The sequence below is a fragment of the Temnothorax curvispinosus genome, unplaced genomic scaffold, assembly GCF_003070985.1.
Source record: "Temnothorax curvispinosus isolate PA1 unplaced genomic scaffold, ASM307098v1 QBEX01010452.1, whole genome shotgun sequence".
In the NCBI taxonomy this organism is placed as follows: Eukaryota; Metazoa; Arthropoda; class Insecta; order Hymenoptera; family Formicidae; genus Temnothorax; species Temnothorax curvispinosus.
In genome coordinates, this window is record NW_020220232.1 from 61,513 (window position 1) to 76,352 (window position 14,840).

The 14,840-nt window shown below is 40.7% G+C and overlaps 1 protein-coding gene across 1 annotated transcript in view; it reads right to left on the bottom strand.

Annotated features, from left to right (window-relative positions):
• LOC112460342 (cullin-3-B-like) overlaps positions 1 to 14,840 on the bottom strand; it is a 124,766-nt gene that overhangs the window by 52,991 nt on the left and 56,935 nt on the right. The gene's annotated exons all lie outside the window — the stretch shown is intronic.

Here is a 14,840-nt window from a genome sequence, read left to right on the forward strand (position 1 = left end):
TTTCGCTACTTTGCTTTATCTATATCAAACATGTATATGTGTAAATCTATTTTTTATTATTCTTGTTATTCTTAAATTAAGTTGTATTTTGCTTCCACTTTTCTTGTCTGTCGCACTATCGTCCACAAAAGTATGTATAATATATAGATATAGAATGATGTTAGCATCCACAAAGTATTGAGCTCGGATCCGTGGGCTTGCTAAGTCCAAATGTTTGTGCGAATCAGTCATCTTTGCAGAAAGATGTAAATTTAGGATCGCAGCGTCATTCATGTTTATCCCCATGTCCATTCACTCATGTCTGTCTACGTTCTTTGCTTGATTTATAACATCTTTCGATGAATCAAGCGTAAAATTTAACGCTGCCACATCGAAGTCGCAAATTTTAGTTTGCAAATTATAAATTATTTGCTTGTCGTGAGTTCAGTGCTGACGTACACGCGCATGTTACCTTGCTTTTCTGAGAAAACGAGAAAATAATTTTGACGGAACAAAATGTGCTATACTCGATTCGACCATGCTCTTATTTATTTTTTTTTTTTTTCAAATGACGCGTTATTCACAGACATGGAATCGCACGTCGACCGCAGAAATGGATTCTCCAAATCGCTGTTGGCGAAACGGCCAGCCGGTGTAGCATAATCCAAATTAGTCGCGTTTGTGCACGTTCGTTTAATTAATTATTGTTCACGATCGCGTGGCGCTCGGCGAAAATCCGACTCGCCAAGCACGCCGATAATTTATCGCCTGTGCGATGATCGATCGCAGAGAGAGAATACGATCGATTCCACGCAATTTTCCACGCAACGCGATTTAATGAGATCATAGTGGGCGGTAATCCGTAATACTACCTCCCTCATTTCCCTCCCTCTCTGCGTTTATGCGCCTTGCAACTTCGACATTACGGTTGCGCAACGATAAAGGGCACCGCCGTATTACGGTCGCGGAGAGATTCGAGCGATCGTTGAATCTCAAATGAATGCGAGATTAAACGAGCCATTAGAAAGCCATCACGTGTCTAATAGCACGTGTGTACGCTGATGGGCGACGAGGCAACGTGGCATTTATTTAGAGAACCGGGGGCTGGGTCCGCGTAGGAGATCTCTATTAAGCGTATGAGTCGAAGAAAAATAATAATTCAAGATAAGCTTCATCCGCGCTTCATCATTTTGTCGTGATAAATCATTAGCGCACGTTTACCGTTACGAGCAATTATAATAGCATTCCGCGGTGGAATATGAATGATAATGAGCGTTGAATTATCGGTGAAACGCGACAGGATATTTGGCCCGCATACGAAATCGCAGATCCTCGATGTAATCGAAATTTTTTGCATCGGTGCATCCGTACGTGCAAATATGCAACCGTGCACATATCGTGCAAATAAATTCGTCAACATTTATCGAAATTCGTATACTAACGTAAACGCAAATGCTAGACTTGGAACAAATGTTCTCGGAAATAATAATACGCTCCAATTGCAGTGCTATATATATAGTAGGAAATGAACGATGCCCGCGCGCGCTATCAAGGCTATGTTTCGCAAAGAGTAACGCCATCGCGTTTTCTCGCATTCTCGCGCGTTATCGGGCGCCAAATAATCCGCGAGCTCTCCTCCTCTCTGGCGTTGTTTCTCCTAGAAATCCGTCTATCTTATCGGAAATGACTCAACCGCCGCTATTGAACGCAACATCGGCAGAGATCTTGATTCAAAGGCCGCGCCATGAATGGAAACTATGCGGCGATTCATGACTCCGCCTCGCTTCGTGGAAGTTATTATTCCACGGAATAATTCGCGAGTATTCTGCGAATCCCATCTTCGCGCAGTTGAAAACGACGCGACCTATTATCATATATCTCTCGAATCCATTCATCGTCAGGACACATTAGGGAGAAGCCGAGCCCATGCTTCCGAAGAAACCGTCTTTTTAAAAAAGAGAATCGTATTGCAGTTCTCGCGAATGAATAGGATAATAAATCGCGATAATAACTTCCGGCAATGTGAAGAAAAGATAGAAATATACAATTAAATGCACAATTTTGAAAAATATCTAAACGCGCGCGCTGGACTTGCAGTCGCGCTAGAACAACTTAACCACATTTAATGCAGTTTCAAAATTAATGTGCGTGCTCTCTACTAATTAAATATTGCTGGAACGCGGAAATTTTCGCACAAACGTACGAAGTTAATTAATATATCGCGCCAGTTTTATTTTCTCTATTCCGCGAGCATCTTCGAACATAAATAAAGCAAACATCTTTTCAATTACGTGAAAACTTGCACTGACTGCAAAATGTTGCTTTTTTCCTCGACTTCTTCACGCGCATTATTCGATCGTGGATGAAAAGTTGTCGATGGTAATCGCGATAGGTGACAGCAATAGGAAAAACGACATAAGCGGTGCTCAACAGGTGGATATAGCGTGAGCGACAGTCATTCGCGGGGTTTATTTCGCCTTCTATGTAACAGATAGCGACTACCATCGAGCAGCCGGCCTAGCAATCATCGTGACGTGACCTAAGTAAGCTTAACTGACCCAACCTTACGTCGACCTGTTGCAAGTCTTGCATTCGATATTGCCTCTCGACATACCCGGGGCAAACGCTCGGGTATTCACGCGAGTGTCACCGCAAGCGAATGATTTATAGCGACGTTTATTGTCAAAGCCTTCAGATAATTATTTCTATGTACTGGCGATTACGTTAATTATCGCTTTGAGCGTGATCGCCAAACGTGATCGATCGGTTGATGTAAAATGTAAATGGCAATGCCGCGGAGATTAGTTCGTTGTCGACATTTCAATATAATCAACGGTCGCAACACTCGCGAAACTCCAGCATTATATAATAGTGCTGCTCGCTTCGTTAACAACATGTATCGCGCGCTAGCGATACATGTCTCGCGCCTGCGATATCGTATTCTTACGAAAATATGTTATCACATGTAATTGGATGTCACTGATGCAAGTGTGTCTTAGCCTTTGGCCGGGGAAAAGCTGTTGCGAGAGTCAATTTTATATTTTTACGTGATATTAAGACACAATCTGGAGATAATCCCGGCGTGTATTACGCGATGTCTGGCGCCAGCTTGTCCGCGCGTTAATATATCTCAGACAATCCAAACCCCGCGAACTATTATTATTACACGGCGAAATAACGTAAAGACGAAGCATTCGCGAATGGCGGAGACATTAATAAGCGCTTAAAATCACGTCTGGCGGTGATAAGAATATTAAATCATCATGATAAATTAATCGCTTTGTAACCTTTACACCGTACATTACCGTCTCGGACGCTACTTGGGATTTTAATGTTACTTTAGTCTCTCTCAGCCTCCATTAGTACACCTCTTCGCATCTGCTTCAATCAGCCGTGTTTCCTCTTTTCTTCGAAATGCCCTGAGATACCGCACGCAGGTGTCTCTCTTTGTAAAATTCAAGCGAGGCATTTTAACGCGAGAGAAGATACGAAGAGGATAAAAGGCACTTCTCTCTTTTGCGGTCAATGCCGCGATCACGGTTTTTGTGAACACATACTCGTGCGATTCCTGCATCTGGCGCGTCCCGCTTCCGCGATCGAGATCGAGTGAGAACGATGCAACAATCGTCGTAGCGATATACGCGCGCCCGTGCAAAATATATTTACGCCTGCCAACCAATTATTAAATCCGTGTCGATATCGTCCGAGCGCGGTCTTTCATTCACGGATTCCGCGTTTGTCGCGTCGCACGCATGTCGCGTGATTACATTCAACAAAATGTGGACGCGCGCAATAGCCTCGCGCAGCTGTCGCGCTCGCTCATACAGGGTGTATGATGCGAAATAGGCGGCGATATTCTGGGCACCTGTCGGTGCCTATGAATAAAACGCGACGATGACTCTGTGTAAATCTGGATCCTAGGACGGCCAGTTTCTTAGCTAGAATTTCGCTGAATTTTATTTTGAGTGGCATCGAAATTACTGCGCGCTCTCGCGCCCGCTCGCAGTTGGCGAGCGCAAAATCATCGAATTGCTTACATTCTTTGATAAATGTCCCCATTTGTTTTGTCCCGCTGTTGATGTATAGGAAAAGCGACAGATGCAACGAATCACTCAGCGACGCGCAACATCGCGCCTAATTCAAGCTTTTGTATCTCCTTCCCTCTCTTTTTCTCTTTCTCTCTCGCTCCTTGGACGCTTCGCGGAAATTTCTTAATGAGCGCGAAACTAGGTACGTCGTCGGTCCATTCATAAATTCCGGGTATCATGGCAATTTTGTTTCGCGAGTTTCGCGGCTAGTGGGCACGACTATAATTGGAGTGACTCGTATTAAATTAGAGAGAAACTCATGCGTACGTGGGAAGCAGATAGAACGGTGAAGACATACGACGCGGTGCAAGTACCTTGAAATTGTCGCGATCTTCCCCCCCCCCCCTATGTAAATGCAATTTTATTCGAGCTCAAATTGTCGAATAATAATCAACGTCAAATACTTTCCGTGAAAATGCATAGTTTTTAATACTATTGAAATAATTATCATAAGCCTTTCATTATAGAAATTGTAAGAAATATTACTATCTTTAAATTACATCGCAAGACATTTATATATTTCTATAATGTAAAATGTTGCATATTCTCACGTTTTGGCGGACTACTTATAATGAGATTACTTTTATTAGAAGCAGAAATATTAAAATTGTTTGGCGCTTATCGAAACATGCAAGTCAGGTCAAATAATCTCTGTTTAAAATTTTATTGAAAGCTAAGAAAAATATGTAGTACAAACTTGATACGATTTCTCGACAAACAATCGTTTTTGTTTTCTCTCGACTACGTTATTTACTTTACAATATTGCTGAATGTCAATGACTGCGCTTTCTTTACTATTCAAACACCGTACAACCGCGGGAAGAGGTCTAATAACTGCGCCGCGCTCGACGTGCACGTCTGACGTGTAGGAATAAGCGACGCTGAAAATTCCGGAATGTCAATGGACAATAACGATTCCCAGTTTGCCCGACACGGAGACCTCATTGAGGCGGGAACCACTGTACGTGGCGCCTCATTCATGAATTCCAAGTATAACCGCAAATTGGTTTCGCCGGTTACACTGCCCTGCCAGAAGCCTGTAATTGCACGCACTCGGTTCCCCGGTGCATTCGCGAGGCGTCGAGATCGCCGAACGGTATTCTTCCTCTCGATAAACTATCGAAATACAGTTCAATTCATTTAACAGCAATAATATAATGATTAAACTTGAAATATATAGCTGAGTGTTTTAACGATGAAATAAAGAATTCTCGAAAATTAAGACGATAATTTTTAGTGTTATTAAAACATTGATTTGAGGATATCGATAAAACATCTCAAATTTGAATTTATATAATAAAATTTAATGATCACTTTTAGACAGAACAATTTCTCGATATTTCGTAGTTATCTCTTAAATGATCGGAATAAATTCGAAGATTCTTATTCGAAGGCATTTTGACGTTTGATCAACATAATAAATTATTAAGAGGTCGATTAAACGCAGTCAACGTTCGGGTTAGTGTCAGAGATCGAGATGGAAATAAAATCGTTGCTAATAACGGCTTAATGATCCATGAAGCGGAAAAGGCGAGCCATTAGCCTTGATGCTCTTTCGAGATACGAAGAGACGGCGTTAAAAAATTTGCGTTATATTGATTAAATAATTAACGAGGTGAAAATTATACTCCCCGCCGCGCCGGTCCGAGATGTCTATCGCGTATATATGACTTGTGCGTAATTAGCAAGCTCGCCATCCACGCCGACATACGGATTTAATGATACGCTTATTTAATTCCGCGCGATCATTCGGTCTTATCGATAGGGGAAGTTTCGTCGATGCGCTCTATCTCGTTATTCTGTCATTCTCTTTTTTCTTTCTCTCGTCTCGCAACGAGTCGCGCACTCAACGAGCCGTGGTAACGTGTAATTTGATCGTCTAGTTGGGCCGTTCATGCGAGAGCGGGGAAAAGTCAAATAAGCCTGGATGTGAAACACAGCACTTTCGTGTACGCTAAGGGACACAAACATCCATTAAACTCAGCGTGATATCATTGAAGGGAAGAAATAAAGGGAAAAAAGGAAAGGAGAGAGATTATTTGGATCCTTTTTGATGAATTAAACCGCCACTATCATTAAGTCCCATTCAGCCGCGACAGTTACGACTGCTAGTACGCAATTTGCGCCGGTGACGAGTCACATACTTGACTCGAACGCTAATTGTAAGTGACCGCTCGTGGGCGTCGCAGGAAGCTGCGTGTGGTGCGTGCAATACACGAGCGATGCAAGCGTGACGTCTCTCCGAGAAAAATCCTACAACGCACGAGCCGGCGGGATCGTCGTTGAGTTTCCTGGCGTTTGCCTCGATCGTAAGAGCTTCCGTTCGCAAGAATTCAATTCGATTTGACGTAACCCGGTATTCCGTGGAACGCAAAAGGAATAATAAAGGATTGGTATTCGTAGAAATGTGACGTTATTGCACGATAGGTGCAACACAAATCTACTTGGGTCGAGTAACTGACAGATACGTCGTAGAGTGCGTTATGAATTAACTTTTTTTCTCCCAACAATGCATGTCATGTTTTCTCCTCTCGTGCGTGCCCATCTTCCCAGGATTTCCACGAACGGAACGTAACAGTAGCCAGGATTGCTTTAATTGTACCTGGAATCGGTCAGAGAACGCTAGAATTCATCTTTCGCGCTTTATTTACATTGTTTCTTGCAAACGTCGTCACGCCTCCTGTCTCAATCCTATTCAGCTTTCTACAACTTCTTTCTAAAAGATTCGCGTAATGACAAGTTTAATATTATCGCAAATTACCAATTAGCTGCATAGTGCATTATATTGGATATACCTATTTCTATGAATCGTTTTGCATATACATATGTGGGCCACACTTTTAAGTTTTCAAGTAAATGATTCTTCTAAGGTTTTTAAAAAGCCAAGTTTAAAGTGAGTTGTATTTAAAAATCGTAATCTATCTATTCATACCTAACATAATTAAGTTTATCTTTTACATTACCAACTTTGTACCCGCGACTTTAACAATCGATCGATATGAAAAATGGAAAATAAAACAGTAGTCTATCACGCGCATTTTGGAAAGTTTTTAGCATGTACACTGACCGGCAGGAATGCCTGGACATTTTGATATGTATATGACATATATGTATATGTATATGTATTATGTCCAGGCATTTCTGCCGGTCAGTATACCATTTTTACCATTAGCACGCATTTTTTCAATGCACATACATATCGCGTGCCTTTCTGTATAAATCGTTACAAATGCGAGCATCTGAGAGAAGCATAAAAATTGCTGCATGTATGTTATGTATGCTTTGTAAGTATGCAACTTATGTGCAAAACTTTGCACATTATTTTATATGATAGTTATTTCGGATCAAGCAGGAAATCACACGAAAGACCAAGTTCAATTAACGTCATCAAATGCTCTATTGTTTATAATAATAAAGCTATATGGATCATATATGAGCGGATACATTTTTAATAGTATTTTTAACATTCAAATGTCATTACGTTTACGATAAAATAACCATCATGTTTCGATGTTAAACAATGTTATAATATGCGTCTGCAGTATTACATTATATCAGAAATTAGCTGATGTTAAAATCACTAAATTTCCGTAAATGTCAACATGAAGATGATTTACTCGTGAGGCAGCATTAATTATTGCCGATCAGCGTTGACATGTAAATTGTATATTCGTATCAATAATGTCGGATTAATTACAATTTCCAGAGAGATATAATTATAAAGCTTTTACGCGCTAGTAGTCAAGAAACATAAACATAGCTGTCGAATATTATTACTGTCATTATTACTAAATATTGCCCGGTATTGATAAATGAATAAATCTCTTCACTTATGACTTAATAAATAATAAATTCTGAGGTGATCAGGGACAAAATTCTTTTATTCTAAACTTATTTACTGCTTCTCATAGACGACTATCCAAGACTAACTATATTTGGCGCAAACATGTCAATAAAGTGTCAATTATGCAATAGAGCACGTTTTTCGCGATCACACCGGATAAGGTAAATAAAACGTGCAGCGCATCTCGACTGTGAGTTATCCTGCATAATTTTATTTCCGTCTTACCGTCTATTAAAACGCCTCCCTTATTTCTTCGGCATATTAAAACTTTCCGCGAAGTATCGCGGACTGATTTTATCTCGACTCCCGCAGCGCGCGTACCTATATAGACTTCCTCGTGGCATAATTCAGGTTAAAAGCCCAAAGAATTCCCGATTAGTTCGCGCAACTTCATTTCCTCTCTGTCATCAATTTAAACGAATCCCCCCCTCTCCCCGTGGCGTTCGTGCTATATGTCGTAATCAAATAAATTCCGACAAATAAATAAACTCCTAGAAAATACCTCAGCTATTCTTTGCTCTATAATAAAATACGTTCTTATATAGTTCGCGAGCTTGCGCGGATCGATATTTAATCTTTCGCAGAATTTTCTTGAATCTCGTTATAGATACTTAAGAAAATTATGTCATCATGGTACATAATATTTTGAACCTTCCACTTTGTTAAATGATGAAGTGTAAAATAGCTGCGCGACGATAAAATAGCTGAGTTTAATATTAAGTACTTTCATATCCTGACTATAGTTCCGTCCAATGTTATAGAAGTATTTTAAGGGTAGATTTAATTAAATAAAAACGTGTGTGTTCTTGTTTGTTAATCCTCTTAAAAATAAATTAGAGAAGTTGTTCAATTAAATCGCACATCGTTATAAGCAAAAATTGTAAAGATCTTTCATAGTATATGTGCACATTCAGTTATTACTTAATAACAGATATTTTCCGAAGCTGGTAACTGTTGGTCAAAAGTTGTATCTTATATGTATATGAGCATGTGAGAATTAGGTAAAAATACGGAAAAATACGAAGCGTCAAGAATGACAAATCAAATAAAAAATTTTTCGCGGTGATCTTCGGAAAAGGAAATGACGAGCCGGTGGAGCTCTTTGTATGTAGGTACGTTAATGAGTACACGCACACTCGGTTCACTTTGTCGTCGACTCGTCGCACGCGCACGCACGCGTGCGCGCGTAACGAAGGAAGCATAAAAGCGCGATATGAATAATGTAAGCTTATGTAACATCCCGTGTCACCGGGAATGTTATAAATAGCCCTTGCCGGCGACCAATGCTGAGATCGCGCACAACGTACGTGACATATCCGTGCACGCGCTTACGCGTACACCCCTTGCTCCATTCGATTTCGTCGGTTCTACAAGAGCATCTAAAGGCGTTCATTCGGTCCTTTTGAAATGGGCGAACCGTATGACCGAGAAAATCTTCTAAAGTAGAGAAAAATATTGTAGCAAAATGTTAATCTCTTTTTTATAAAATGTAATTTTTAAATTTTAACTCGATAATTCGAACTCAATTCCAGTCTCTGTCTTTCTAAATGAAAAAGCTTATGTAATAACATTATATCTTAATTATATTATAATAGAAAGTACAAAGAAAATATGGTAAAAAGATTCGTAAATATTTCAAACGTAATTTCTTTATAACATGCTTGTACAAAGAACGATATAAATCGATTAGGCTAATGTAGGAACAGAAATGCACCAAGATTTAAAAATATGCCGCGCTAATGTAAAGAAGAAATTGTAGGCCGGAGGAAATAATTTATCTTTTAGGAAATATTTCGTATAAATTTTAGAGTTTAATGTAATCATTGAGTCCGCTACAACAATTTATCATTCGATTCAGACAATGACCGGATGTGTCTCGAGGTCTTCGAACTTCGAATTCAATTCAAATTTTCACAAATGGACAGCATAATGCCATACTTTGTCGCATAAAAAAAAGATAGAACCAATACTGTGAGAGGTTATAAGTCGAAGACCAGATGAAATATAATAAAACCAGTATAGTGAATCGACCGGATGGTTAATTCGAGCACTGAAAGTCGCATGTCTTTTCACGCGAAACAAAAATTATTATTCTTTCGCGCTGCAAAATGACTTAATTTGTGCATGTTTTAGATAAATAAAATTCTACAATGAGGCATGAAAAAGCGACATTTCTAACGAATTACTACCATCATCCATACGATCGTCCGCATTACAATTACTCGCGCAATAAAACTGGAAAATAAGTTAAACAATTTTACGTATATACATCAATTCGTATAATACATATAAAATTACAACCAAATAAAATCAATCGTGCCAAAAATAATACTATATCGATCGAGTATTTCATTGTTACCGAAAGCGTTCTCACGAATTTACAACACACACGACACAAGCTGAAAATCGACAAACAAGAAAGATGGTTCGGTTCAACGGTTTCGCAGAACCATGAATGTGCGCTTTGGTTATAAAAGGAATCGAAGAGAGAAGGAGAAAGAATGAGTTGGCGAGAGAGTAAGGGAAAATAAAACAGAAGGTAAGGGCTCTCCCGGAGAAGAGACGAAAGAACGAGGAACATCGTGCATCGTCGAGGAGGATCAGCGGAAGATGACCGCCTGCTGATTGCGCCGTTTCCCAGAATGAATCGACCGTACATCGATATTTAATGACTCCTCAAACGATAAGTAAATTGCAAAACTGTCCTTAACGAGATGAATAAGTCATGTTAACCGCGTAGAAATAGAAACGGTAGTTTTAATTAAAAACGGCTCTTAAACGAAAATCTACATGACCATATATTATAAAATAAAATATACAAAATTATGTAGCCGGAACATAAATTTAAAAAATAAGAGGTAATAACTAGAAAGCCAGGTGCAAATAATTTCGACGAACGAAACGATACGTATGGACCGAATGCAAATGAAAACAGAGAGTAAGAGAGGCGAGGAGGAGAGAAAGAAGCGAGGCTCATCCTGAATAATGAAGAGTAAAGAAGCAACATGAGAAGTTGAGAAAGAGAAACGGTAAAGCGTTACCTCGCGGACGAGGACCGGTGCTGGAAGATGCCTGCCTTCTGGCTCCTTCGATTCTGAGAACGAATCAAAGATGGCCTCCGACAAAAGAACGCCTTCGTTGATACTTTGATACGTCCGCGTCGATCGGGGACAATGATCCCGGCGAGATTCACCTAAGTACGAGCAACGAAGCGTAACAAAGTACGAAATGATAGCCTATCTGTCAGATCATGTTATATGATCTTAAAATCATACTTTAGTATGCGGCGATGACGCCTCTCTGCAGGAGCAAAGTACCGGTTTCATGGTACTTCTCCTTGCAATTGTGTCGCTTTGAAGTCCGCAATTAGATTTATTTTAATGTTACACATTTCATATACGACATAAAACATGGCATAAAACAAATCTTCGATTTTCTAAATACATTTTAATTGTTTCTGTTGATCTTTTTCATGATAAAGGAAAAGAAGGCAAGGATCTTAACGAAATTCTGCTCTTTTGCAGAATCATCCGACGAACTTCCAATAACAGTTCCTTCCCCTCCGTCACAAGTCGAGCGGATAAAAGCCGTCGATTAACGCGTGAAACAACGCCCTTTCTTTTCAGGAACGTCAATTCTAGTTGGCCAAGAATTAAACGGTCCGGCAAAGTTCTACGGCGCGCGCGAGCGAGAGACCGAACGGGAAAGAAACGGTGGGAGACGCGGATAGAGGGAAAGAAGCAAAAGAAGCATCGAGACAGGCCCGCGGGTCTCTCTATCTCGTGTATGGAGTTCTCGGAGGGAACGCGATGTTCCTGGAACTCTCGCCGTCGTGGCCCTCCTGCACGGCCTCGGCTTCACGGTTCAGCTAACTTTCTGCCGGCTCTTATTACGAGCAGCTCGACGCTTTATCAGACTCGCGTGTACTGTACTTCGACCCCTTTCTACTCTTCCCGCGTCTTGTCGCTTTTCCCGTTCCTCTATACTTCGGTGTCTTTCCCAAAGTTCCTTTCGTATCTCTCTCTCTCTGCTTTTTCCGTGTCAAACTCGCCTAAGCTTTCAAGATATTCCTCTCGGAATCTCAACACGCGGTACACAAACGCGATCTACAGACGATGCGAATATATCCTATGAACCATAGGTACGCTCGTAATCTAAACCTTGATAAAAAAATTAATCAGCGACAAATTTTTATCGTGTTACGTTAAATACGGCACGTAAACGTAATAAATATTTTTAGAAAGTACAATCTTTCAATCGCCAGAATGTATTATCGATTTTTTAAACGATTTTTATCTGGAACTTCCAAGAATAAGGAATTTCTATTGCAGGTGCCACGAGTCCAGCAACGCAATAAATTCGATATCTGACGCGAGTATAATATGATGGTTTCGGTAACATTGTGATTGCTATCGGATCGGTACCATTGACCAAATTACATGGCACACTTGCCTCCGGTAAAATTTGCTGCAGGAAAAAAAGAAGCATACTGCATTGTTGCGCTTTAACTGCAGCATACGTGAGTCTTGCCTTAAAAGCCATTCCGAGAATATTTCAAGCTGTTACAAGAATTTTTCAATTTCCCCGGAACGAGAACAATCACTGTTACTTTGCGACGGGAAGATAAAAGGACAGATGTTTCACGTCTGTACGTAAAATCAAGAAGAATAAAGATTTCTACTTTTTTTACAGTTTTTTTTTTATTTTCTAGTACAATCAACATATTGGGAACAGATAGATAATTATATCAAGTATTAACTTATTAGGATAATATTTAAAAAAGTTGGTTTACTATTGACAAAAGTTGTGTCAATAGTATATCATGCGATTATGATATTAACTAACAATAAAATGTATTAAATTCTAACGTTGATAACTGAAAGCTACACGCTTCAGGAAGAAAAAGATCTGACAACCGATAAAAAATCATAAATATTTTTTGTCTGATGTAATTGTCTGTAATTAAAAATCGCGCACGACGTCGCTTTTGCTCATCGTATTTTCCTCGGAATGCCACATGTCACGATACGCGGGAGGTGGAAGGAAATGTCGCGGCGGTAATTATTATTCCAGTCACTTCCGTTATCTATCGCGTTGCGATCCCGCTGACATTAATCGCCACGCGAACTCGCATAAATACGTGTGGTTAAACGTGATTAATTAACACGCGCGTCGCGCAACACACGCCCATAGCGTTGCGCAACCGCGGAGTTTTTTTCATAAAGCGTTCACGGCGATGATATCTTCGATCGCGTATTCGTGGGAAGGAATGGAATACGGGAATTCTTTTCCGATGATGGCGCGAGCAGATACGCACGACGGAACCGCTTTTCCATTGTAATTAGACGAGCGCGGGTTATCGACCGCCTCAGATCGGTATAACGTTCGAAAAGAAACAGGCCTTCCGACGCGGCGCCTGCTGCGCATACGGCGCGTCCACGATCTACATTTACATTCGCGATATCATCGACACGAGTATATCTCGCACCTTATGCGGCAGAGCAGACACGATGCCGTAACCTTGCTTAGAATCTACCAAGATTACGTGGCGCCTCGACGACGTCACGAGACTAATGTTTTGTATTAATCCGCTTGCCAGACGCAGACGCGCGAACGCGATGTGAAAAACTTGCAACCTTCATCTCGTGGGAAGTCTTAATTGTACGAATTTATCTCGGACGAATCAGTGGAGGATACACCGATGGAGACGTTTCGTGAACTCGACATTGGAGTGAGTAATGAGCTTTCTTTCTTACTTTGACCTTTAACAATCAGGCAACTCGTATAATAGCGATAAGGAAGACTCGATCTCGGATTCATCAAAGAACCTGTCGATGAAATTAAGATAAGCGGATTCTCCCGGGATCCGTTGTATTCTCGTTATTTCAACTTAAAGCAACGTCTATGTTATATGACAGCTATGTTAGCCGGTCTAAAGCCGTAATCACACTGGTGTTGGCGTTACGGTTTACAGTTGCAGATTGATCAAATAGACTCACGTCTAAATTGTAACCTGCAACTCAGCCGGTGGACTGCTTCGTTCATGATTGGTTGGTTTCCAACACTCAATCGTAATCTCAACCCGTAACCGAACCCGCAACCCGTAGTGTGATTACGGCTTAACAAGTTTACTATAGTTCGCCTGTCACGATTATTATTCATGCGGTAGAGCTCGACTCCTCGTTTGCATCCTGGTATCAGTAAAAACGTCGAACTTCATTGATAATCGGTTTCCGGGACATTCATTAAATTGTTCGTAATTTATTATTGCTTATCGACCGATTATATAAAGCGCCAGCGTTTTATTTTCCTCTTTTCTTCACCGGCTTAGGTACTTCGCGATCGTCCGACGACGATCTTTCCGCGATCGCCACGGCGTTTACCTTGAAACGGTGGCTTTTTCATTAAAAGACGAGATGAGGTTTCCGCGAATCGGCGATCCGACTCGGTCATTTCGATTAATAGACCCGTGAAGTCATATTAAATTGCACTTGGATCACGCGTGAATCTTCTAGGAATAATCCTACCAGAGCCGCGCTTCAGGACGAAGATGGGGATTCCTCTAACGCTAAATTAATCTCGAGATACAAGTGCGATGATCCTCGTGGAAATTTTCTCGCGCAAATGAATTTGGTTACGTCACGTTATTTTCGTGGCGGCGCCGCGGCGGGCGTCTTACGTAATTTTTTTATTCACTCGATCTGATCGTTCGTTCCGGGGAATAATAGCGGGATTCCGATGCGAGATCGTGGGAACTATGATTTCAGTTACCGCTCATTTAAAATCGATTGATCTGATTAAGTATTTATGATTTAAACGACGAGCAATGTGAGCGTCGTAAAAAGAATTAATATCACGTAGCTCGTTCAATCAAACTCTCGACGACCAATGGAATGTTAAATGAGACGCATGAACCTTTTCCAAACATA